Source organism: Pelodiscus sinensis, chromosome 8, assembly GCF_049634645.1.
Source record: "Pelodiscus sinensis isolate JC-2024 chromosome 8, ASM4963464v1, whole genome shotgun sequence".
Taxonomy (NCBI): Eukaryota; Metazoa; Chordata; order Testudines; family Trionychidae; genus Pelodiscus; species Pelodiscus sinensis.
This window is the reverse complement of record NC_134718.1, coordinates 20,795,518-20,822,430: the sequence shown is the minus strand read 5'-3', so window position 1 is coordinate 20,822,430 and position 26,913 is coordinate 20,795,518.

Here is a 26,913-nt window from a genome sequence, read left to right as displayed (position 1 = left end):
TTTTCTTGATCCGAGCCAGAAAGTAGCTCCCCTGTGCTAGTAAGCCAGGTAAGTGGGAGGTTTGGGGGATCCAGGAGTCCGGGCCCGGTTGCTGTGTGTGTGTAGGGTTGCCAGGTGTCTGGTATTTTCTCCTCCTGGCAGAGAAAAAAATTAGAAAATACCGGACATTTTAGGTGTCCGGTATTTTATGAATTTTTTTACCAGGCAAAAATACTGGACTGTCCGCGTCAATACCAGATGCCTGACAACTCTACCAGAGACTGCAGCTTGTTTTGCTCTTTTGTTGTTCAAGCTCTTTTTCAAGCCAAAGAGTTTGGGCTACTCCATTGGTGTGATTTCAAGTGTTCACCCCTGGTTTTTAGGGATACAAAGCTCTTGATGGTGGCAGTGATTCCTCAAAATCTGTGGATTCTGATTCTGGGGAAGAAGATTTTGTAACCAGTGCCTGTAGAGGCAAGGTTTTGAAGCTCTCTTGCAGGCTCTCACCTTCTGCACTTGGAGTGCCAGAGGTAGAGAACAGCCCTGACAGTAAGATTCAGCAATTTCTTGTTAGATGTAGCCTTAATACAAGGCAACCCTATGTAAGGGGACTGTTAGCCTCTTACTTAAACTCTGTGGGAGTTTTTTGGCTTGCCAGCTCCCAGTGTCAACAGGGGAAGGGTCCATGAGACTGACAGACCCCAGAGACAATGGAAAGCAGCCAACACTCCAGCTTAGCCTGATTGACAAGTTGGAAAGGCCAGTGAGAAAAGCAAGAGACCGGGACCCGTCCTCCCTGTGAGCTGGGATTGTTCTGGCTCTTTCTGAGCAAACAGAGAGCTGAGAGACTGCCCAACGGGGGCAAGCAGTGTTCAGAAGAAGTCCTGCAAAAACAGGGAGCTGAGAGACAGCCCATGCAAAGCAAGCTGTGTGCTGAGGGGCAGTTTTTGCAGCAGCTGAGCCAGACACACGCAGGTCAAGGAGTGCAGACCCTGTGTTGAGCAGCAGACTGGCAGTGCTCAGAGAGCCAAAAGAAACAGAGAAGCAACGCAAGAAGCTAGAGACTGGTCACATAGCACAGCCTGCAGCTGGATGTGGTGAGCAGCTGGGAACTGCAAAGTGTGGGGAGAGGCTCTGGACTGGGAGAGGGGTCTGGCCACTTAGAGCTTGAGGCTGTGTGGTCACTGCCAGAGCAAGCGTGTCCAGCCTGCAGCCCCCCCTGCAGCACATCCAAGGCCTCTAAGGGGCCTCTAAGGAAGAGACTGTGGACTGTCCTTACACTCTGCAGGCTGCTGTTTTGATGTCCCTGTGCTACAGAGCAGGGCTGTGTGTTCTCATTTAACAATTCTCATTTTTTTCTTATTCTTTTCTCTTTAATCAGTTGATGTTTAATAAATTGTATTTGCTTTGAACCTTATGAAGTGATCACTGGGCCAAGAAGGCCTGCAGTGTAAAGAGAGTACCTGGGAGTGGGGACACCCTAACTCCTGCCCCCAGTGACTACAAGGTTGGGGATTAAGCCCCAGGAAACCTGGGCCCAGCCTTGTTGGGGTTTCGAGGGCTCTGCTACTCAGGAGAGTGGAGGGGGAGCCCTCAGGATCAGGGAGGCCGTGGGGTAAAGGAAGTGGGAGCGGGGACTCAGATCCTTTCGCTGGTCCATTTCACCGGGGTATATAGAAGCCAGGAAAGTTCCCCACAATAGCGGGACCATTCCTCTGCTTACACCTACATCCTTTACAGAGAGTTAATGAAGAGTAACAGAAAAGGAAGGGTTTTAAAGGTAGATATAAAGAAGAGAAATGAGCAATTATCCCTGTGTACACTGCAACTGTTACCAAGGGCACATTTACACTACAAAATTAAGTCAGCTGAAGTTGTTGTACAAGCACTGCAGTAATTAAAGTGGTGTTTTACATCTGCACTATGCTCCTTCCATTCGCAGTGCACATTCTCACCAGAAGCACTTTCATTGACTTAACACTGTAACTTAAGCTTCAGAGCAGTAGCTGAGTTAGTCTGTACAGGATAAACTTTAAAAACAACAAATGATCTGGTAGCACTTTAAAGACGAACAAAACACGTAGATGGTATCATGAACTTTCGTGGGCACAGCCCACTTCTTCAGATGACCAGAGTGTTGTTTTTTAATTCTGTAAGGCTCACAGCTGGAGGGGTTCCATGTCCAAGCTGTCAGCACCCAGCAGTGGGGTTCCACCTGTGACCCTCACAAAACAGCCAACAGGCAAAGTAAGTAATGCTGTGCCTACATAGGTATTGCATTGCCCTAACTATATTGACCGAAGCACTATTCCTCTAATGGAAATGGAGTTATAAAGTTGATGTAGTGGGCAACTTATAGCAGTGGTATCTACAATTTGACTGTTGGAACATAAAGAGTTTGACCTATGTAAGCTACCATACATTGACCTTACTTTGTAGTGTAGAGTAGGCCTAAGTTGCAAGACTTGGTTATAGCATGATTGTTGCTTGGTATAATTGCACCAGTATTAAAAGTTATATTGATAGGCTCAAACCATGCACTGTTAAGGGAATTAAAATTCTAGGAATCTTGGTTAAAGGCTACTTACACTACAGTTTTAAACCATTTTGTAAATTGTTCAAGGACAACGGTATTGTAAACAGGTCACCTACTCAGATAATTACTGTAGAGTAAATGGAGCCAGTGATTTAGTAGGAATTAGATTAATTGGGCAACCAACTGTGAAGAGCAATGAAAGAAACAAGATGTCAAGAGATGAGGCTGGTGTGAGGTCAGAGATCTAGAGAAGAACAGTACAATAGACTTCTGAAGCTAAGAAGGCAATTTCTGATTGCATTAAGAGGTGGACAGGAAGCCAATGAAAGAAGATAGGTGAAGTTTATAGCCCTGTTGTCTAGAGCTGCTACATTCTGAACTGACTGCAGTTTAGAGAATAGGACATTAGACCACCTGAGAGGGGTGTAACAACCCAGACAACTGATTATGTGGTGACTTTAAGCAGAATCAGCATCAAGGAAATGACAAAGCCTGACAATGTAATGGAGGCAGTGCTAGAAGAGGATGAAGATGTAGGAGAAGCTTGATAAATGATTAGACTACCATTTCCAGACCTTATTGAAGACTGGGAAGCTGAAAGTTGGACATTACTCACCAAATGTGAGGTTTTTAAAATGGGGGTGGGATAGCAGTTCTGTGTGTGACAAGAAAAGAGTCCCTGAAGATGAATCTGTGAAGAACAGTCGTAAACAAACAAATGATAGAAAGGCTGATATGGAATATACTTACCTAAATATGGAAGTTTGAAAATTTTGGCATCTGAATAAATGGCCTGATTTTCCAGAGGTGTTGAACAAATCCTGCTCACAGACAGTATAAACCAATGCCACTCATTCAGATGCCCAAACATAGATTTAGGTGCTAGACATTAAGTAACCAAGGGTATGTCTACACTACAGAGCTAATTCGAACTAACTTATTTCGAATTAGTTAATTCGAAATAAGCTAATTTGAAATAATGCAGCTAGACCCAAAAACTAATCCAAATTAGCGTTTTGCTAATTCAAAATAGCGCGTCCACACTGCTTGGACGCTGGGTCACATTTAAGGGCAGCTGAAACCGGTTCCAGCAGAGCATCAGGTCAGTAGTTGCTTTGTGTGGCCGCTGTCCGAGGCTATCTGATGCTCGTGCTTAAAGGGACCCCCCCGGACAGCCGGTTCTCTGCTTTTTCGCTTGATTGCCTACCTCGCCGAGAGACAGCAAAGCATTTTCCTCTCTGCCTGCCTGTGTCAGTGGTTCCCATTAGGGATGCCGCCGCAGTTGGTACCATGAAGCCAGAGCTCGCCCTGGGCATTCTGCTCCAATTCTTGGACTTGCTGCTGCAAGCCTGCCAGCAATGGCTGGAGGCTGCCTGGCACCATCTGGTGCATGTCTGCCCTCTCTTCCTCCCTCTGGCCTCCCTGGGGGCTGTGGAGGAGCCGCAGCAGCGCCTGCCGCATCTGGCATCTGGACAACAGCAGCGACCGGTGGGACCGCATCATCCTGGAGCACTAAGGAGACCAACAGTGGACCCAGAACTTCACGATGAAGAAGGACACCTTCCTGAAGCGTTGCGAGTGCCTCACCCCTGCTCTGCAGCGATGGGACACTAGCATGAGACCTGCCATCCCCCTCCAGAGGCGTCTGGCCATTGCCCTGTGGAAACTCTCTACGCCGGACAGCTACCGATCCATCGGAAACCAGTTCAGAGTGGGGAAATCCTCCATCGGAGCAGTGCTCATGCAGGTACGGCACTCAGCGGCCACTAGGCCGGCGGGGAGAGGGGCTGCAAGGAGGGGGTGGGCTGCCCCAGGGAAAATGGAGGAGGAGGCGAAAGTACCCCGCATGGGAGGGTTCAGTCTGTCCCGGCTGTACTACACGGCGTCCAGGATTGCAGCGAGGGTTGCTTCTGGGAGTGGGGACATGCGCAGTGCCAGGGAACGAACACTCCCAGCCACCCGGGCACCCCAGTGATTCGCAGTTTTGTGTGTCTCTCTGCAGGTGGTCAAGGCCATCAACCGGGTGCTGCTCTGCAGGGTGGTCCACCTCACTGACCCAGATGCGGTCATCCAGGGGTTCGGCGCCCACGGCTTCCCCAACTGCGAGGGGGCGATTGATGGGACTCACATCCCATCCATGCCCCAGAACACCAGGCCTCCCTCTACATTAACCACAAGGATTACTTCTCCGTGATCCTGTAGGCCATGTCTGACCACTGGGGCCAGTTCACAGACATTAATGTGGGCTGGTCCGGCAAGGCACACAATGCCAGGGTGTTTTGCAACTCCTCCGTGTGCCAAAGGCTGCACGCCAGGACCTTCTTCCCTGACCGCCGCATCAGGGTCGGGGATGTGGACATGCCCGTCTGTCTGGTGGGGGATGCAGCCTGCCCCCTGCAGCCCTGGATCATGAAGCCCTATATGGGACACCTCAACCCCTCCCAGCAGGCCTTCAATGCCAGGCTCACCAGGGCCTGCATTGTGGTGGAGGGGGCCTTCGGCTGACTGAAAGCACTCTTTTGGTGCCTCCTCACCCGCCTCAACTTCGCCGATCACAATATCCCTCCCGTGGTGGCAGCATGTTGTGTGCTGCACAATTTATGTGTGCAGAAGGGGGAGGCTTTCCTGCCAGCCTGGATGGCTGAGGCTGACTGCATGGCTGGCCATTACGTGCAGCCCCACACCACTGCCATCCGGAAGGCCCAGCGGGGGGCCGTCCAGATCTGGGAAGCCCTGTGGGAGAGCTTCCTGGTGGAGGAGGAGGACTGAATTCTCCCTGCATGCCCCACTGGAGCCTTCTTCCACCATAACCTCCTTCCCCTTTCCCCTCCCTAACTCCCCTTCCTAATGTCAAATAAAGACACCTGTTTTGCCAACAAAAATCTCTTTTTATTTTACATAACTGGGGTGGGGGGAAGGGAGGAATGAGGGTGGGAGAGGGGAGGGGGAAACCTGGGAGGAGGGAGCTGGAAGGGGGAGGAAGGGGAGGAAGGGAAGGGAAAGCTCAAGGCTCGGGGTCCTGCTGGCTCTCCCGTCTCGCAGCACTGTGGGTGCAGGAGCGTTGGGGGGCATTGGATGTGGAGGGTGGGGCAGGAGGGTCAGGGGGTGCAGAGGAAATGGGGGGGAGCAGGGGGGGAGGAGGAGCTAGAGCTGGGGCGGCCGCAGGGGCTGGAGCAGGAGGAGACAGGAACCTGTTCACCTGGGTCTGAAGGTGGCCTCTGAGGGCACGGCCCTGCTCCTCCAGTGCCTCCAAGGTCTGCCGCTGCAGCTGCAGGTCCTCCTGGACCCAGTGGCCCTGGGTGCGGAGCTGCTGCTCCAGTACCCGCAGGTGCCGCTGCTGGTAGTCCTCCTGGTTGCGGGTGTGCCTGCTGGCCCGGGTGTGGCTGGCTGTTCCAGGAGGGGTGGTCCGCCCTGCAGGCCCAAGTGCTGCGACTGTGGTGAAACAAGAGCAGTGGTCAGTTCTCCCTGGGGACACAGTGGGTGAAACCCAGCCCCCCTCTGCAAGGCGAGGTTGGAGTGTGGGGAACGGTCCAGGGCCCCTGCATGACACCCAGCTGCTGCTCCATGGTGGGCAAGGCCCAGGCGCACGGTCCCTGGGCTTCCTCTCCACCCCTCCCCCCATACACATAAGTGGAGCATGATGGCACTCACATATGGAGCCCTCCCCGGCCTTGGACGACACAGCCGATGTGCTCTATGGGATGCCCTGGGGGTCCTGGGTCCTGGTCAGGCTCCTTGCAGGCTCCTAGCTCTCGGCATCCTCCTCCTCCTCCTCCATGTCAGGGACAGGGCCCTCTACCCTGGGGTGGATCACCACCTGGGGGGCATGGACTGCATGAGCTCCCAGGATGAGATCCAGGGCCTCATAATGAGGGCAGGCCTCCGGGTCGGCCCCTGGCTGGGAGGCCCTGGAATAGGCCTGTCGCAGGTCCTTTATTTTGCAGTGAACCTGCTCCTAGGTCCTCATGTGGCCTCTGGTGGCCAGACTGGTATCCATGCGGCTGTAGACGGCCGCATTCCTGTGCCTAGTTTGGAGATCGTGGATGTTGAAGGTCTCCCCACAAAGCTGGATGAAGTCCACGATCTCCGCACTAGACCAGGCAGGCGCCCGCCTCTTGCAGCCCCGGGCAGGCACCTGGGAGCTGCCAGCCTGGTCCTGGGAAGAGGTGGAGGGCTGGGTAGCAGCAGGTGGCTGGCTCATCTTGTGCCAGGTGCAGGGTCTGCTGGCTGGATGCTGGCAGGCTTGCAACTGGCACAACCACCATAGCCAGACCGGGTTAAGGGCTCCGGGTCTGGGAGGAGGGCAGAAGAGTTTCCTTGGTTTGGCCCAGAGTGGCCACCAGGGCAAGCTGGGAAGGGCTAGCCTCCCACTAGTTTGAATTAAGTGGCTACACAGCCCTTAATTCGAACTACTTAATTTGAACTAGGCCTTACTCCTCATAGAATGAGGTTTACCTAGTTCGAATTAAGCACTCCACCATTTTGAAACAGCGGTTTGCATATATAGCCGCTATTAAAGTTAATTCGAACTAACGGCTGTTAGTTCGAATTAACTTTGTAGTTTAGACATTCCCCAAGTTAAAACACTTCTGAAATGGCTCATCTATATAAGGCAAGATCAGCTATAGATTTAACAATGAAAGGAGGTAGGCAGAGATGTTAGTTGCAAATAGGTAGTGGGCAAGTGACCAAGGAGCTTGCGAACAGGTGAGTGCTAACAGGGAGTTTAGAGAGGGAGTTCTCCAGGTAAAGGAGAAACAGATACAGGACTCTTGAGGGAAGTGTGTGTTATTGGGGTTTTCTTACTGTGTGCTGAGCTTGTGTTTGTGAGTGAGGGTTGGTGTGTGGTGGGTTTTTTTTCTGTGTTTTTGAGTGTGGCTTTATAGAGGGAGTTCTCCAGGTAGAGGAGAAGCAGATACAGGACTCTTGAGGGAAGTGTGTGTTGTGTTTGGGGCTTTCTTGCTGTATGCTGAGCTTGTGTTTGTGAGTGAGGGTTGGTATGTGTTCTTTTTTTTGTTTTGCTTGTTTTTTCCCCTGTGTTTGTGAGTGAGGCTTTTTTCTTCTTCTTCCACTTCCCCTTTGCCCTCACCCTCCCCTTCATGGAGTGTGTGCTGTGATTGGCAGGTTGAAGCTGTTGGCTTCTAATTGAAGTTTGAATTCTAGAAGACTCTGCTGATTGGCTGAGCCTTGGTAGTGGGAGGGACTTTCAGGCACTCCAAGGCATTATAAGGCAGTGGGCAAGTGACCAAGGAACTTGGGAACAGCTGAGTGCTAACAGGGAGTTTAGAGAGGGAGTTTGGAAGGGGAGAGGGAAGGGGGCGAGGTTGTCTTGCCTTTCTTTTTAAATCCCTTCTTCAGGACAGCAGAGATGGATGGTGATAGGTCTGCTGTTGTTACCTGCTGTGGTGGGTCCCTCTTGCCCGTCTCCTTTAAGCCTAACGCCCGCCGGCCTGAGTCCACAACGCAGTTTATAGCTGGCCCTTTAATCCAGGCCTAGGCCCTCCGGCCTGAGTCCACAATGCAGTCTGCAGGGTAGTCGTGGGGATACAACCCCAGGTAGGGGGACCTGGGCCCACCCTATTGTATCGGGTCCCAGCCCAGGGTCCTGTGAGTGACGGGGTAGCGGGTCACTCCCTCGGCAGGACAATCCAACCGAAACGCGCCAAGGTTCTCGGGGCGGCTCCCACTCCTGCCCTGGGCCACTTCCTACCTGGGTCCCCGGGGCTTCTTCCCCTGTATGTGCCTGGCTTGCGGCGGCCTCCGGGATGGTGTCTCCTCGGCAGACAGTCCCTGGGTTACACCAGCTCGCCTCCGCGTCCCCTCCGGCCTCTTCTGGAGGCCTTTGCCACCACTGTGCAGGAGCCTCCTTCCTAGCCCCTTCACCTCCTGCTGTCTCTCCTGATTGAGGCCTTCCCCTGGCTTTTATAGTAGAACTACAGCCTGGGCATGCCCCGTAGGGCTGCGGGGGAGGGGCCTCTGTAGCTAGGTAACCTTGGCTGGGCCTTGCTAGTTCAGTGTATGGATGCCTTGCCCCGTGACACCAGCATGGCATGTGCCATGTTTCTCTTCCTCCCGGAAAAAAGAACAGATTTCATCTGCATGAATTGCAAGCTGATCGACATTTTGGAAGAAAAAATGAGAGGACCGGAGGCCCAAGTGTTGACCCTACGCTCAATCAGAGAGGATGAAGACTTCCTCAATAGAAGGCAGTGTTTAATCCTTCAAGCACAGCAGGCGGAGAAGCCAAAGAGGGCAGTATGTGACCAGGAAGAGAACTGGCAGCATGTAACTTCTAGAAGGGGAAAAAGGCCAGCATGGGAATCCCCCAATGCTATAGAGGTAAGTAATCACTTTCAGGCTCTCTCTACAGGCTCTGAAGTGCTGAATGTTTTGGAAGGGACCTCACAAGGAAGAAACTGGAAGGGAACACCATCTACTGGAAGGCACGGGATGCATAGTCTTAGGGATAGGGGATGGTGGTGGTCAGGGACTCCCTCTTAAGAGGGACTGAGCCATCCATCTGCCGTCCAGACCTGGAATCTCGAGAGGTTTACTGCTTACCGGGAGCTTGCATTCAGATGTGACTGAGAGGCTTACCAAGCTGATCAAACCTTCGGATCGCTACCCCTTCCTGCTTCTCCATGTGGGAACTAACGATTTGGCCAAGAATGACCTTGAGCGGGTTACTGTGGATTATGTAGGACTGGGAAGAAGGATCCAAGAATTCAGAGCGCAAGTGGTCTTCTCGTCCATCCTCCCTGTTGAAGGGAAAGGACTGGGCAGGGATCGTCAAATTGAGGACGTAAATGCGTGGTTGCACAGCTGGTGTCGCAGAGAGGGCTTTGGTTTCTTCAACCATGGGACTCTGTTCCGGGCACAAGGATTGTTAGGAAGAGATGGGATCCACCTAATGAAGAGAGGAAGGAGCAGCTTCGCGGGCAGGCTTGCAAACCTAGTGAGGAGGGCTTTAAACTAGGTTCGTTGGGGGATGGTGACCAAAACCCTGAGAGGAGTGGGAAAGTCGGATACTGGGAAGAAATGCAGAGAGGAATGAGCAAGAAAGGAGGAACCCTGATTCGAATGGAGCAGATAGGGTGATCAACTTGTTATCTGAGGTGTTTGTACACTAATGCAAGAAGCCTGGGCAACAAACAGGAAGAACTGGAGGCCCTGGCCCAATCGAAGAAATATGATTTAATTGGGATAACAGAGACTTGGTGGGTTGACTTGCATGACTGGAGCGCTGTCATGGAAGGGTATAGACAGTTCAGGAAGAACAGGCAGGGGAGAAAAGGAGAAGGAGTTGCATTATATGTAAGAGACCACTATGATTGCTCTGAACTCCAATATAAAGAGAGAGAAAAACCTGTTGAGAGTCTATGGGTTAAGTTTAAAGGAGCAAACAACAACAGAGATGTTGTGGTTGGTGTCTGCTACAGGCCACCGAATCAAGTGGATGAGGTAGATGAGACTTTCTTCGGACAACTGAGAGAAGCTTCCAGATCGCAGGCCCTGGTTCTTGTAGGGGACTTTAATCACCCTGACATCTGTTGGGAAACCAATACAGCAGTATACAGTCAATCCAGGAAGTTTTTGGAGAATGTTGGGGATAACTTCTTGACACAAGTGCTGAAGGATCCGACTGGGGCCGTGCACAGCTTGACCTTCTGCTCACAAACAGGGAGGAACTAATAGGGGAAGTAGAGGTGGGTAACAACCTGGGAAGCAGTGATCATGAGATGGTAGATTTCAGGATCCTGACCAAAGGAAGAAAAGAGAGTAGTAAAATACACACCTTGAACTTCCAAAAAGCAGATTTTGACTCCCTCAGGGTATGTCTACACTACAAAGTTAGTTCGAACTAACAAACGTTAGTTCGAACTAACTTTAATAGGCGCTACACTCGTGCTCCGCTAGTTCGAATTTGAATCGAACTAGTGGAGCGCTTAGTTCGAACTAGGTAAACCTCATTTTACGAGGATTAAGCCTAGTTCGAACTAGCTAGTTCGAATTAAGGGGTGTGTAGCCCCTTAATTCGAACTAGTGGGAGGCTAGCCCTCCCCAGGTTTCCCTGGTGGCCACTCTGGCCAACACCAGGGAAACTCTATGCCCCCCTCCCGGCCCCGGACCCCTTAAAGGGGCACGGGCTGGCTATGGTGCCCGTGCCAGGTGCAAGCCTGCCAGCACCCAGCCAGCAGACCCTGCACCTGGCACGGCACAGAGCCACCCACCCGATGTCCCCCAGCCCACCCCCTCTTCCTGGGACCAGGCTGGCGGCTCCCAGGAGCTTGCCCTGGACCGCAAGAGGCGGGCACCTTCCTGGGCTAGTGCGGACATCGTGGACCTCGTCCACGATCTCCGCACTAGGCACAGGAAAGTGGCCGGCTAGGGCAGGAGAGCTGCCAGCCTGGCCACCCAGGAGCAGGTGTGCATGAAAATCAAGGGGGTCCACTGAGACCCCCGACCCTGAGTCCTGAGCTTACAATGGCCGTCCTGGGTCAGACCAAAGGTCCATCTAGCCCAGTAGCCTGTCTGCTGACAGCGGCCAACCCTAGGGACCCTGGAGGGGATGGACCGAAGACAGTGACCAAGCCATTTGTCTCGTGCCATCCCTCTCCAGCCTTCCACAAACTTTGGGCAGGGACACCACTCCTACCCCCTGGCTAAGACTACTCCATGGACCCAACCTCCATGACTTGATCTCACTTCCCTTTAAACTCTGTTTTAGTTGTAGCCTTCACAGCCTCCGGCAGCAAGGAGTTCCGCAGGTTAACTATTTGCTTTGTGAAGAACAACTTTCTCTTCCTAGTTTGAAGCCTGCTACACATTCCTTTCCTTTGGTGTCCTCTAGTCCTTCTTTATGGGAACTCAGGAAGAACTTTTCTGAATGCACCCTCTCCACCCAACCCCTGCTTTTAGAGACAGCTATCCTGTCCCCCCTCCGTCTCCTCTTTTCTAAGCTGAACAGTCCCAGTCTCTGTAGCCTTTCTTCATCTGGGACCTGTTCCCAACCCCTGATCATGTTAGTTGCCCTCCCCTCTCCCAGCCTTTCGCTTCCCCTCTCCCACCTCCTTTTCCCAGTCTCCCCCAGTTTTGTTCAATAAAGACAGAGTCAATGTTGGAAGAAACGTTATCTTTATTTTGTACATCAATAAGAAGGGGGGCTAGGGAAGGGTAAGTGGAAGGAGGTGAGGGAGGAATGGGGTACGAGCCCCCGATGGGGAGGACTGGGCTGGCTCTGCGGGCTTCTGGGGGTGGAAGCTCTCCTGCAGCCCCCCAATTGCCCCCTCTCACCAGATGGCAGCCTTTGGCAAGTGCAGCCGGTCTGATGGCCGAGTGATGTGATGTGCCCAGTGTGGGTACTCCGGGCACTCCAAGCCAGAACTTCTTTGCAAGCAGGGCACCCCTTAGAACTGTGTGTCCGGGGTGGGGGTCGGGACCTTTTAAGCGCAGCCCTCGGCTAGCCTGAGACAGCATCTCCACGCTCTAAGTCCTCCTCTTATGCCCTGCCGGCACTGCTTCCAGCCATCCTTAAGCCCTGTTCAGAGTCCACTCAATGTGGACTTCCTAGTTCGAATTAGCAAAACGCTAATTCGAACTAGTTTTTAGTTCTAGACGCGTTAGTTCGAATTAGCTTAGTTCGAATTAACTAATTCGAACTAAGTTAGTTCGAACTAGCGCTGTAGTGTAGACGTACCCTCCGAGACCTGATGGGCAGAATCCCCTGGGATGCTAACATGAGGGGAAAGGAGTCCAGGACAGCTGGAAGTATTTTAAAGAAGCCTTATTGAAGGCACAAAAAGAAACCATCCTGACGCACAGCAAGAGAGGCAAACATGGTAGGAGACCGGATTGGCTTACAGGGGAAATCCTTAGTGAACTTAAGCACAAAAAGGAAGCTTACAAAAAGTGGAAAGTTGGACAAATAACCACAGAGGGGCTTAAATGTATAGCTCGAGAATGCTGGGGGGTTATCAGGAAGGCAAAAGCGCAAATGGAATTGCGACTGGCTAAGGATGTGTAGGATAACAAGAAAGGTTTCTACAGGCATGTTAACAAGAAGAAGGTGTTCAGAGAGGGTGTGCGGCCCCTACTGGATGAAGGAGGTAACCTAGTGACAGATGATGTGGGAAAAGCTGAAGTACTCAATGCTTTCTTTGCCTCTGTATTCACAGATAAGGTGGGCTGCTGGACTAATGCACTAAGTGACGCAAGATGGGATGAAGGTGGACAGCTCTTGGTGGGTAAAGAACAGGTTAGGAACTATTTAGAAAAGCTAAACATACACAAATCCATGGGTCCGGACTTAATGCATCCAAGGGTACTGAGGGAGTTGGCAAATGACATTGAGGAGCCTTTGAGACAGACGAATCCCAAGCATAGATACAAGCTGGGGACCAACCGGTTAAGTAATAGTTCTGCAGAAAAGGACCTGTGGTTACAGTGGATGAGAAGCTGGATATGAGTCAACAGTATGCCCTTGTAGCCAAGAAGTCTAATAGCATATTAGGTTCCATTAAGAGGAGCATTGCCAGCAGATCCAGAGATGTCATTATTCCCCTTTATTCGGCTTTGGTGAGGCCATATCTGGAGTATTGTGTCTAGTTCTGGGCCCCCCACTACAAAAAGGATGTGGACACATTGGAGAGGGTCCAGCGGAGGGCAAGCAAAATGATTAGGGGGTTGGAGCATATGACTTATGAGGAGAGGCTGAGGGATTTGGTTTTGTTTAGTCTGCAGAAGCAAAGAGTGAGGGGGGATTTGATAGCAGCCTTCAACTTCCTGAAGGGAGGTTCCGAAGAGGATGGAGAGAGTTTGTTTTCAGTAGTGACAGATGGCAGAACAAGGAGCAATGGTCTCAAGTTGTGGTGGGAAAGGTCCAGGTTGGATAGTAGGAAAAACTATTTCACTAGGAGGGTGGTGAAGCACTGGAATGGGTTTCCTAGGGACGTAGTGGAGTCTCCATCCCTAGAGGTGTTTAAGTCTCAGCTTGACAAAGCCCTGGCCAGTTTGATTTAGTTGGGATTTTTCCTGTCTAGAGTAGGGGGCTGGACTTGATGACCTTCTGAGGTCCCTTCCAGCTCTATGGTTCTAGGATTCTATGATTCAGATCAATTAAAGAAGAATGAGGATCCAGGGCTCAAAAAAGCAACAGTACTTTTCTGGTCTTCAAAAGAATGTGCCAAAATGATAACATTCAGAGGAGGAAGCAGTGCCAGAAGATGTCTTTGGTAGTTAGTGCAGGGAACTGATAATACCAAGCTGTTGATGACAAATGGGATGGGGAGCTGGTTCTCACCATGAAGAGAAGTTCAACAAAAGAAACACTGGGATAACAGTATGTTCCCTAATGGTCCGCCCAAGTTATCCTCATCTCTCTTGAAACTCTCTGTACCAGCAGCGACAGAGCTCCCTATATAGACTGCAGAACTCAGTCAACAGGTTCTTCAAAAGATGGATCCAGTAATTACAACCAGGAGTAAAGACTTTTGCCAAGAACTGTTCCAAGGGTAGAGCTAATGGAGCACCAAGCACAAGCAGTAACTATCACATATTTGAGGTCTGTCTCTCACCACGGAGGATACTCCATAGTTCAGGGTGATAGGCAGGTCTTACCACAGTCTCTGACAGTTGCGCAAAAAAGCCTGCCACAAGAAATGCACAATGGGGCTGTCCCACCACGAGCCCTGCAAAGGTAGCACCAAATCTTCTTCATCTAGTTTTCCTCTTATTTTTGTCCTTGTGAAATAGTGCAGGAAGTTAACAAACATGAGCTTGCATTCTGATACCAGTGAGTTCTTGAAAAAGTGGATGAGGGTAATTGAAGTTAATTAACTAATTATGTGGGGCTTTCGCCCAAGAGTTCTGGAAGAACTCAAATGTGAAATTGCAGAACTATTAACTGTGGTTTGTAACCTATATTTTAAATGAGCTTCTGTATCTAATGACTGGAAGATAGCTAATGTGATAACAATATTTAAAAAGGGTTCTAACTCTAGAGGGGTGTATCTATACTGTGGTGCTAGCTCAAAATAAGTTATGCAATTTGAGTTATGCAAATTGTGTAGCATATTTCAAACTTATTTTAAGATTGTCTATTTTGAAATTTTGAAATAGACTGCTATTCAAACAAGTCCCTTTAAACCTTGTTCCATGAGGATTACCGGGATGTTGTAATAGAATGCTCGTTAATGTTGATTATATTTCAAAATAACGGGCATGCTGTAAATATGCAGAAAATGCTATTTTGGGATACTGAACATATCCTGAAAGAGCCTCAGTCTAGATGCACCAGAGGCAATCATGGTAATTACAGACCAGTAAGTCTAATGTCAGTACCAGGCAAATTAGTTGAACTATAGTGAAGAATAAAATTGTTGGACACATAGATGAACATAATTTGTTGGGGAAAAGTCAGCATGGTTTCTGTAAAGGGAAATCATGCCTTACTAATCTACTAGAGTTCTTTGAGGGGGTCAACAAATATGTAATCCTGACCAAAGGAAGAAAGGAAAGTAGTAAAATACACACCCTGGACTTCAGAAGAGCAGACTTTGATTCCCTCAGAGAACTGATGGGTAGGATTCCCTGGGATGCTTACATAAAGGGGAAAGGAGTTCAGGAAAGTTGGCAGTATTTTAAAGAAGCCTTATTAAAGGCACAGGAAGAAACAATCCCAATGCGCAACAAGAAAAGCAAATATGGTAGGTGACCAGATTGTCTTACCGGGGACATTCTTGGTGAGCTTAAACACAAAAAGGAAGCTTATAAGAAGTAGAAACTTGGACAGATGACTAGGGAGTAGTATAAATATATTGCTCAAGAATGCAGGGGAGTTATCAGGAAAGTGAATGTGCTCCTGGGTGTGTGTCTAGACTACAGGGTTTTGTCGACAAAAGTGGACTTTTGTCGACAAAACTATACCCGTGTCTACACTACCGCCACGTTCTGTTGACAGTAAGTCAACAGAACATGGCAGTTTTGTCGACGGCAGTAAACCTCATTCTACGGGGAATAATGAGTTCTGTCAAGAAAGGTAAGTGTGGACACGAGGAATAAAGCTGTTTTCAACAGAGATCTGTCGAAAAAAGGTATGTGTGGCTGCAGGGAAGAATTTATTTTGAAATAAAGGCCTCCAGGAAGAATTTCTGGTGGACACTCCTGCCACAGCTTTCAACTCTATTGTTCCTGCCTGTAGCCATCTTTAAAAGGCACAGGCACCCAGGATTAGCATTCTGGCAGCAAGACAGCTGGAGCCAAGACCCTGAGACTGCACTGCTCTTTCCGGTCAGGCAACTTGGAGCCATGTCCTAGGGACAAGCCCCCTAAGCACTCCCCGGCCCTTCTAGGGACACATCCCCACAGCAAGCCAGGGGCACCAAATGCTGGGCACCCTCTTGGTCTGGGCCTGAGATAAAAGCTCTCTCGGAGCTCTGGTCTGAGGAGGAGGCTCATCAGGCCCCACAGTCCAAGTGGAGGAATGCTGACATTTACGCCAGAATGGCTGATGGCCTGGCAAGGAAAGGCCACCACCCCTGCTCCTTAGACGAGGTCAGAACCAAGTCAAGAAGCTGTAGCAGGGCTATGTTAGGACACGTGAGTGCAGCTCCCGCTCCAGGGAAACGTCACACTACTATGCCTACTACGAGGACCTGGACTGGATCCTGGGGGCAGGGGAACCACTGCCTCCCGAGAGGGTTGTAGAGTCTGGCTTGGAGAACCCTGTGCAGCAGTGGCCACAACACCAGGGTGAGACCCCAGCAGACGACCAGGAGCTCCAAGAGAAGGAAGAGGAGGAAGACAGCACCAGGAGCACCCAGGAGCCAGACGCCCGCACTCAGGAGGGCTCCCAGACAACTTCGGACACCAGGGAGGGAACATCAGGTGAGTGCTGTGAGGGTCCAACACACACAGGGCAGAGCAGGTGGGAGCAAAGTGGATGGTGCAATGCTGTGACATGTCATGCTGATCACAGCCTGGGGCGAGAGGCACACACATGGCCGACCTCAGGGAGGGCTGTCCTACCCCTGCACCCGCATGGCTCTGAGGCACCACCTGCTCCTGCAGGCTGTGATGCCAGGTGCAGGCATGGGTTGAGGACACTGGGATTTCCATACAGCTTCAGGCCTCTCAACAACCTGTGGGAACCCCAACTGTGGCCTGACACTTGTCTTTGCTGCTTGGCCAGGGGGTGTATGTGTGTGTGTGTGGGGGGGGGGAGGGCAGGATAGTGGCCTGCATACCTTCTGGGCTGCAGGGAGGTCGTGGCTGCTGGCCAGGCCACACCATGCCTTCCTGAGACGCACATAAGCATCCTCTGACCCTAGGACAGGCATTGACTGCTGAGAAGAAAGAAGGCATGCCCTCGCATGACTGACGACTTTTCCCTCTTGTCCTCCACAGTCGGACCAGCTGACCAGGAGGGGGGCACCATACCTGCCCCACCACCCAGACAGCTGCAGGGAATCCATTGGCACTGGCACACCTACTTAGACTTGGTGCACCAGCATATCTTTGCAAGGGATGCAGGATGCAATGAACCAGAGGATGGAGGCAGAACAGAGTGGAGCAGTCGCTTGCTGGACGAGTTTGTCCAGCAGCGCACTGAGTTTTGCACTGCTATCTGGGAGGCAACGGCTCCTCCTGCTCAGCCTGCTCCCCCCTCAGCTCCTGCCCCCTCCTCAGCCCCTGCCATCCCAGACTCAGGTACAGCCCCACCTCCTGCCTTGCCTTGTACTGTCCCAGCCCGCATATGCAGCAGTGTGTAAGAAGACCTCCGCAGCCAAAGTGCCAGGGGCTCTTCATCAAGGCAGCACCCTCAGCCCTGAGCCTCCTTCCCCCCTTCCAGGTTGACATTCCCCCTTCCCACCTGTGAGAGTCACTGAGGGAAGCACTTTACTTTGTTTACAAAGACTTTATTTTTCTGAACAAAAGAATATTTTAGTTTTTCAAAAAACCAGCAGTGAAATAAACTAAATATATTTTCACCCACACCTGTCTCTGTTCTCACTGTGTGATGAATGAGTACAGTGTGTGAATGTGGGGCCGGGAGCGGTTTTGGGGAGGAAGGCACTGGGGACATGGGGCAATTCTACATTTGGAAGGCCCTGGAGAAAATCATTGGCCTCCTTGGGAGAATTGTTCCCTCAGGGGTTCTTGAATGTGCAAGCCCAGCTGGTGGGCTTCCCGGAGGGCAGCTGCCCAGGGCTGCTCAAAGTGCCTCCCCTCCACATCAGCCTGTGTCCCCCACGCAGGGAAGAAGGCCTCCCCTTTCCTCTCCACTAGGAAGCACACAGCATGCTGCAACCACATCGGGGATGTTGTGTTCCCCCATGTCCAGTCGAGTGAGCATCTAAATCTGCCCTTCAGACGGCCAAAGGCACATTCTGCCTGGAAGCGAGCCTGATTCAGGAGGGAGTTAAAGAGTTCCCTGCTTGCACCCAGGTGGCTGGTGTAGGGCTTCATGAGCCAGGGCATAAGGGGGTACGCCATGTCATCCACGATGCACGTAAGCACCTGCACATCCCCAACTGCATAGTTCCTCTCCAGAAACAATGCCCCTGCCTGCAGCCTGCGGTACAGGTAAGAGTTCCAGAATATATGGGCATTGTCTGCCCGGTGTGACCACCCGACACAAATGTCTGTGAATTGTCCCCGGTGGTCGACCAGGGCCTGCAGCACCATGGAAAAGTAGCCCTTTCTATTAATATACTGTTCTGCTTGATGGGGTGGTGTACAGATTGATATGTGAATCCCGTCGAGTGCTCCACTCCAGTTTGGAAAACCCAGCCCCGCAAATCCGGCCAAGATGGTATGCAGGAACTATTTAGAAATGCTAAACATACACAGATCCATGCAGCAGAACTCCACGGTCAGCCCGTCCATATCTGGGGGTTTGTTACTAGGTGTAGTGGGGCAGAGTGGCCTCCCTCTGATGCAGAGGAGGAGGAACCCCTTCAGCCACCATGTTGGGCTGAGGCTGACCCCGCCCAGTCACCTGATCGGACGCCAGAGGGCGGGGCCAGAGGGCGGAAGCCCAGCCAGTAGCCTCAGTAAGGGCTGAGCCTGCAGAAGGACCAGAGGGCTCCTGGCCTGGGAGGCTGGGACTGAGGCCTGGCCAGGGCCTCCTACCTACTTGGGGCCAGCGGCTGACTATCTGCTCCCTGCATGGGAGGCTGAGACCTGGCCCAGCCCGCCTACAGTAGCAGACCTTGCAGAGGACCCAGAGGGCCAGCCTGATCCTGTGTTCCAGCCCTTGCTCAGGAACTGTGAGAAGTGGCTGCTGCTGCCAAGACTGGAGGCGCGGCCCAGGACTCCGACAGAGATTGTCCCTGTGGCCTGGCCGAGATGCCTGACGCCGCTGGCACCAAGAGCCCAGCTGAGCCCCGCAGACCTGCAAGCCGCAGAGGGCTGGGCCGGACCTCCGAGACCCCAGTGGGACTAACCTGCTGTGGAAGAAAACATTGTCCTCACTCTGAGTTTGTAAGCAACAAGTAGCCAGAGGCAGTTTTATTACGAGCTGCAGCAAGGGAAAAACTGGTTCGGACAGGGGGGAAGCCCCCCCCTCCGAGGCAGATCGTCGAATACAAGCAATTATGAAGCAGTTTATATACTGTCTATTAGATATAATAACAATAACAATTAGTCTCCTTCCCATTACAAACACCAATGGTTAACAGTTATTTAGTTCCACCCAGATGCTCCTTATCTCAAGGTCCCTGCCAGAGTCAGCATTCTATCCTTATCTCCGTATGGAGGCGAGAGGCAAAGGCAGCGTCTAATTACAGATCTTGCGTTGTCAGGCCACAGACTTAGCCTGACTCTTGCTCTCTTGTTAACAAGACCAAGATGGCTGCACCCAAATTCCCTTATTCCCTTTTCCTGCCTCCACAATCCCCCCTTTTGTGCTTACAGCACAACTATCTTTCTAAACCTTTATTTTCATTAAACATTACATAATTAGTACAAATATAAAAGCTATTTCTATTACTACATCTTTTACAACAACAATCAAATATGAAACTTTTAATAAGCAAAAGAAATATAATCATTAATATCCCCAATATAATTCTATGATGGGGCTGTTCTATAATTTTAGTAACATCATACAACATATCATAATTAGTAACCAAATTAGGGAGGGCAGGTACATGCTGATGGTACCTGTCCATAAGCACAGAGTCCAGATCAAAGAGAGAAACCCAAACCTCTCCCACAAGTTTCTCGTTGGCAATATACAATACTTCGCTCCTTTCACCAAGGTCAGTTCTTAATGTCCTTTTGTAGTCAGAAATCTTTGGGCTTTGGAGGTGTCAGAGGAGCGGACTTTTCCTCTTTTTTTTTCTTGAAACAGTCATGGTTCAGCATCATGCAGGGGAGAGGTTACCAGCACATCACCCTGTAATATTTTGGTTCTTCTGGTGTCCAGCAGGTAGGAAAGCAGGACCAGAAGAGAGAGGCTTATCAGCAATTGGGGTAGGATCATTTCGAGATGGAGGGATTTTTTTGCAGTGAGAAGCATTGGCCAACAGTCTGTTCTTGGCACTTCACTTTAGCAAAACTTGGTAAAGGTCTTTCTAGAGCGGTCTTTCGCTGATGGACATAAGAGTCTCTGTTCTCTGAGCTAAAAGCCAGATAGCTCCTTTGGAACCAAGGTTATTTCCTAGGAATAAAGCAAACCGTAAAAACAATCCCGCGTGGTTGTTTGGTTGTTTGGTACCAGCCTTATCAAAGTGAGGCCCTTTTGGAATGTGGTTGCCAGGGGAACCAGGGTCACAGTAACTGTTGAACTGTTTTACTTCCCAAGCTAGTCTAATACTTTCAGGTTTGAGTTGTCAGTTCTCAGCCAGATACCATGGATTGCCTCAGTTTACTCCTATAGTTCCTTTCTCTTGACTTTGGGGTTCTCCTTAACCCACCAAGTTAAATACAACAATTTAAGGGGTTTTAATTTACTCTGGAAGTACCAGTACAGCACCAGCACTGTTATAAATGTTATAATCGAAACTTCCCACATAATTTGACAAACACTATTCAACTCTATCTTTAAGATATTTCATCGCCTTACTGGCGCTGCCCATGATTATAGGTTTGACCTCTACTGCCTGGTTGAGTGCTCCAGAGGTAGGTGTTTGGCATGGTCCACGGTGTTTCCCTATCTGTGTGTACCTCAGACAGCCAGCCCCAATATATCTTTGGGCATTGGCCACCAACTCCTCGATCTTCACCTGCAGGGCCAGTAAACCCTCCTCTAGGTACTTACTTCCGCCGTGCCACTCAGAATCTCATGTTAGGTTACTCATCACTGCCGAAGTGCAATAGAGATTCCATCAACGGTCAGGATCATCCGGCGAGGGGCTGTTATACACACAGACGGATATGTAGAGGGGCAGGATGGAGTGATCTGTCTGGGTAGTCAAACACCAGTAGGTACCGTTTATTTGGACCAGCTCGATGTTTTTGTTTCTCTGAGACAACCACATCAAACCTAGGCAGATTCATCATGATGTTAAATGGGCAGGTACATAAAATTTCCTTATCAAAGTGGGTGCAACAATCCCTGGGTATAGGGAGGCTCCCACACCTTCAGAATAAGCAATGCCCTTGATCTATCTATATGCTCCTGCTTTGGTACAGGCAGGGAGGTTACCATTCTGATCTGATCTGAATGAGGAATCCCCAGAGGGGCCAAAAACAAATGGTTATACTATGCCCTGTCCAGGTGGGCCTTTGGCTCCTCATGGATTCTCTACTTCCCCACTCCCATGGGTAGGCACGGGGGAGATGGGGACTCACCACCATAAGGGCTGGGTGGTCAAAGCTATCTTATTCTTCAACACTGGCCTTCTAATTCCTTTAATTTAGTTCCATTAATTAACAATCCAATTAGTCTCTGGTCCAAATATCTGGTTAGGTTTAGTGAAATGGACACAGAGCTGGACAGATCCTTCAAACTATTCAGGATCAATCGGTTGGCTTGGCTGGTGTCTAGGTCTTTATGGGCACTGGATATTACTGCATCTACCAGCCTGGATTCTCATACAATTTCTGGGCTATTACATAAGTGTTGCTGACAGAGTTTCCAGGCCCAAACCAATCTGATGGTATCTGCTAAGCCCTTTTGTTGCCTAATTAGGCACTTGCCAATTTTAGCCAGTCTAGCACACAGCTGGTCTATACCAGTGTGGAACATCACCAAGGTAAGGACCAGTGACAGTTGTCCTGGTTCTGAGAAGGGTCTGTTCAGGGCATGATGCACAATTGGGAGGCTCTATTTTGTCCTTAAGGACCTGGTTAATAATATCCAAATGAGGGCAAGTTAGCAATGGCCATTGTTTAACAAATGACAGCCATGCCTCAGGGGTTACCTTTTTCTGGGCTTTAAGTGGTAAGCCCCAGTGGGAGTCAGTAGGTCCAACTTCAGTGGCCTAATGTTAGTGTTTAGCTTCTTTCCCACAATATTCCATACAAACTTTAACTCAGAGGACTGTATATTCTTTGTCCTCGTAGTGTTCATGTTGTTACAATAAACAAAATAATTCTGTGTGAATGAGGGGAGGCCCAAGGCCGTGTATTCCCCATTGCTATTAGTGTGTATTTGTTCTAAGTGCGGTATGCCTACATTACCCTCCTAGTTCGAACTAGGAGGGTAGTGTAGACATACCCAAATTTATTATGTCATGACACAGAACCATGGTTTTTTGTTGTTGTTGTTGTTTGTTGTTTTTCTTCAGCTGGCACCAGCGCTTTCTGATGATCTGAAAGACAAGAAAACATTTCTACCCCCGTAGGGGTGGCCCATTATAACTTAAAATACTGCCTAAGATCTGTTAGGGGAACCTGTTACAGCTAGTTCCTTACCATTTCCATGGGCAAGTGAGCTACAACTTTACGAGAACAAGGGCGCTTCATCGGTACTCGTGACCTTCCACTCCCTCGAATTACCTCTAGAGTTGCTAGCCCTCCCCAACAGTGGCATGCCTCAGTTTCCCTCTTGTACCACAGATCAGGCTTAATGTGTGAAGCTATAATGCTTTTCCTTAGCACAAGGTGTTGGTCAGTTATTGTTCCAGCAAGCAAAAAGCTTTTCTTTTCCTGAAAAGAATCATATACAGTGTTACTTATTAAGACTATAGTAATAATAATATTGACATTAAATTTTGTTAAATGGGTGCTTATAAATATTGTGTTTGTATTTGGACAATTTACTTGAGGGGACAGGTGTTTTATATTCCTTTGAAATAGCCAGGCTGCCTGTATTCACATATAATGTTGGATTTGAAAGCAAGTCAAAAGTGTTATCAACTCAGCCTTGAACAGAGACACAGTGAAGATTCAGGGCTTGGATTCTTAAAACAAAGATTTGTGTTCTTAAAGAGTAAATTTAACCTTAAGGATTGAATGTATAGATTTCATTCTTTTATACAGTTAACCAGTTAAGTGTCAATAGAATTCCTTATTTTCCTTTTGCAGATTTAACAAAAGTGTCTGTAGCCAAATAGTTAAATTTGATTGTTTCTTTGCCTGGATTATTGAAAAAGGCTGCAAGAAACAAGGAGTCACTTTTTAAAGCAGGTTTCCCTTCATATGTTACAACAATCGCTTAATTCCTTCTACACTCCCACAGAGTCCATTTTTCACCTTCACATACCGTCAAATCACTTGCTTCGTCCTTCCAAAGAAAACGTTTCTCATTTCTATTAATTTAACTTTCCAATGACTGTATTCCTACTTTCCTTATTCCTTCCACTCCAAACCTTTTGCCTTCCTCTTTCACATGCTTTTTCCTTCTTATGATCTGTCCTGATTCCTGCTAAATGACCTTTTTTTCAATGACACAGGTTTGTCCAGTATTAATTTGGTAAGGAGGGTGGGCTTTCCCATTAGCCTCCACACCTCCTAATTCTTTTCAATAGGTAAATCCAAATGTGTATTATTGCAGTCAGCTATTACTAATTTTAAACTTCTCAGTATAGGGTTTTCATAACATCCATGCTGCAGCAGTTGATCTATGCTGCTGACTCTGGGGTGGATCACTCGACCATGCTCTGTAAGGAGATTTATTTTGCAGTATGTGTCTCCTTGTTAGGGCAGATTTAGCTTCTAGTGATTACATCTTCAAATTTAATTCCCACTAGTTGGCTTTTAGGTTATGTCCTCCCATGCCCTCAAGCTAATTATAACAGTGTGTGAGGGAAAGGTTTTAACTGTTTATTTTTTTTCTGGACGGCCCCCACTTGTGTGTTGTGAAACATCCTTGGGTTGCCTGCAATTCCAGCCAGAGAGGCTGTAGTTATCTATTTGCTAACAAGGGCTTGAGAATCTCCTAAAGTTGCTTGGCAGCCCTTTCCTACTCCTGCGTTGTGTTCCGTGTATATGTTTCCAACCAAAATGCCTAGGGCCAATATGGCTTGATGGTCGGCAGGCATTCCTTCCTTGAGAATTTGGAGGAATACTTCCCACGAGCTGTTAAGTCTATTCCAAAACTCAGTGTTTTGCTTTGGATCGGACAGATTTGTAACTAGAGCCCATTCTTCCAAAGGGAAGATCTGATACCTTTCAATTATCTTCTGTGCCTCCTCTCTATATTTAGTGATGTGTGGTAAGGGCCCATATAGGGCTGGGCATAGAGAGGAGTAGAGGGGGTAATGTTGGGCCAAATTCCCCCCTAAGCTTGGGAAAGGCTGTGCACTTGCGTGTAAGTTACATTTCTCACTGCAGGGCAGATTTTTGCTTTTCTGAGCTTCAATCTCATCCCTCAGGGCTTTAATTTCTTTCTCTGTCAATCAGTCAAATGCTTACAGGTCCTTGGACCATGATGCACGTACATGTAGTAAGCAGGGGTGCCTTTTGGCGGTGTGGCAGTATTCTTAGACTGATCCCCATCCATTTTAGTCATTCAGGGGAGTATCCTGTCCACTCCCCGTCCGTTCAGTGGCTTATAGGAAACTAAATCTACACACTCCAAAGAAGGGGTCTGCTGGATCTAGAGTGTCAGACCTTATCAGCAGCTCATGAAATAAGGGGAGTCATCACTCCCTCACATATCTGCTTAGTCTCGAAGTTCGGCTGACCCCCCTTGCGTTCAGAACTCCCTTGTGGGAGAGCCCTGGTGCAGCTGGAATCAGCTTACTTTTCAGAGACCTGGGCGGCGGCATTCACACTCCACTCATTACATTCACACTCAGCATGCTTTTCACACAGAAATTTTCCCACTTTTAGATGCATCTCTCATTATGGACCTCGTCCATATTTGGGGTGGCAAACAACACGTTTCCCCCCAGAACCACAGCAGTTCCCAGCACTGCATAAACCTAAGTGCCTTATGTCCGGATGCAATACAACCTTCTTCCCGTACCCGGGGCGGCACCACCAATACCACAGCAGTTCCCAGCACTGCATAAACTTAGGCCTACTTGGGGATAACAAAACAACCTCCCCGGAACTGTTTTGCGTGTGACCTTCTTGCAGATTTAAGAAGTTCAGATGGCGTGAGCCCACAAGAAGCAGACGACCCTACAGACAGTCCTCCTCCACACCCCAGTAGAGATTTCAAAAGGTCTCTTACCTCTCATTTGGCGCCATGGGGGTGAAAGGGGATGGTCTGCAGCCGCTGTCGCTGTCTTCAATCGGGCGTTGCCATCTGAGTCATGGCACCAAATTGTGGAAGAAAACATTGTCCTCACTCTGAGTTTGTAAGCAACAAGTAGCCAGAGGCAGTTTTATTACGAGCTGCAGCAAGGGAAAAACTGGTTTGGACAGGGGGGAAGCCCCCCCCCCCCCCCCCCCACCGAGGCAGATCTTCGAATACAAGCAATTATGAAGCAGTTTATATACTGTCTATTAGATATAATAACAATAACAATTAGTCTCCTTCCCATTACAAACACCAATGGCTAACAGTTATTTAGTTCCACCCAGATGCTCCTTATCTCAAGGTCCCTGCCAGAGTCAGCAGTCTATCCTTATCTCCGTATGGAGGCGAGAGGCAAAGGCAGCGTCTAATTACAGATCTTGCGTTGTCAGGCCACAGACTTAGCCTGACTCTTGCTCTTTTGTTAACAAGACCAAGATGGCTGCACACAAATTCCCTTATTCCCTTTTACTGCCTCCACATGGACCCCATGAGCGCCCAGCCAGTAAGCCAGGTACTGGCTGAGTGGGAGACAGGAAGTGGCCTAGGGACTAGTGGGAGCTGTTAAAGGCTGCAAGGCCAGCAAGTTTTGGACTGGAGCCTCCGCTGAGCCCATAGCAGCCTGGGCTCCTAGGGCCCTGGGCTGGGGTGCAGTGGAGTGGGTGGGCCTGCAGCCCCTCTGCCACCCTCCTACCGGGTGGCAGTCTCCCCCTCCTTGCCAGCACTGTTGGTGATTGGCCTGCACCTCTCCTGAACAAGGAGATCCCACACCCTTCCTTGTCTGCTGCTGCACCGTGAACCAGGGCCTGGCTGCACTCTCTAAACTGACTGTTTGTTGCCACACCCTGAACCAAGGGCCTGGCCCCTCTTTAAACTGATTGTGCTGGATAGTTTGTTGCCCTGCCCTGACTGAGGGCCAGGGCCTCCTGAACTGACTGTTTGTTGACTGTGATTGTGTGCGGCAGACCCTGAACCAGGGCCTGGCCTCCATTTTGATAGCCTAACTGTGTTGGCTGTTGCCACACCCTGAACCATGGGTCTGGCCCAGTTATAAACTGACTGTTTGTTTGCTGCCGCGCCCTGAACCAGAACCTTTCACAGATGCCAAGTGGTGATCGTGAATGGGGTCGGCCGAATGCTGGAGGAGTGGGCTCATATGAGATGGAGCCGAGATATATAGCTGCAGTCCAACCAGGAATGGCTTGACTGATCATCTCCCACCTGGGAGGTGAATGTGGTGTTGTCGTCCGGGTAGTGGTCTCACCAGACGTCCACAAGGGAGTGATGGTCCACGATCTCCCTGAGGATGCCTGCTGCGGCCTGGCAGTTCTCGACTCCTGCACGGTCATGGTCCTTGATGGTGGTATTGAAATCCCCGCCCAGGACCAAGTATTAGTGAGGATCCAGAGTACCAAGGAAGGTGGTTGCCCTCTGATAAAAGGTGACCCAGTCCGGGCCTGTGTTCAGGGTTTAAACATTGACCAGGTTCAATGCGAGCCCCTCCACGTGGGCCTGGACATCCAGCAGGCAGCTTGATTTGCATCTTCCCGGCCGGGTGCCACTTTTGAAATTTACAAGCCCGGAACAACTGCCCGCGTCTACATGCGGCAGCGAAACGGGTGTTCGAAATAAAGCCCTATTTCGAACTACCTGTTATTCCTCCTGCAATGAGGTTTAACAGGTAGTTCAAAATAGGGCTTTAATTAGAACACCTGTTTGAGTGCCACGTGTAGACGTGGGCAGTTATTCCAGGTTTGTAAATTTC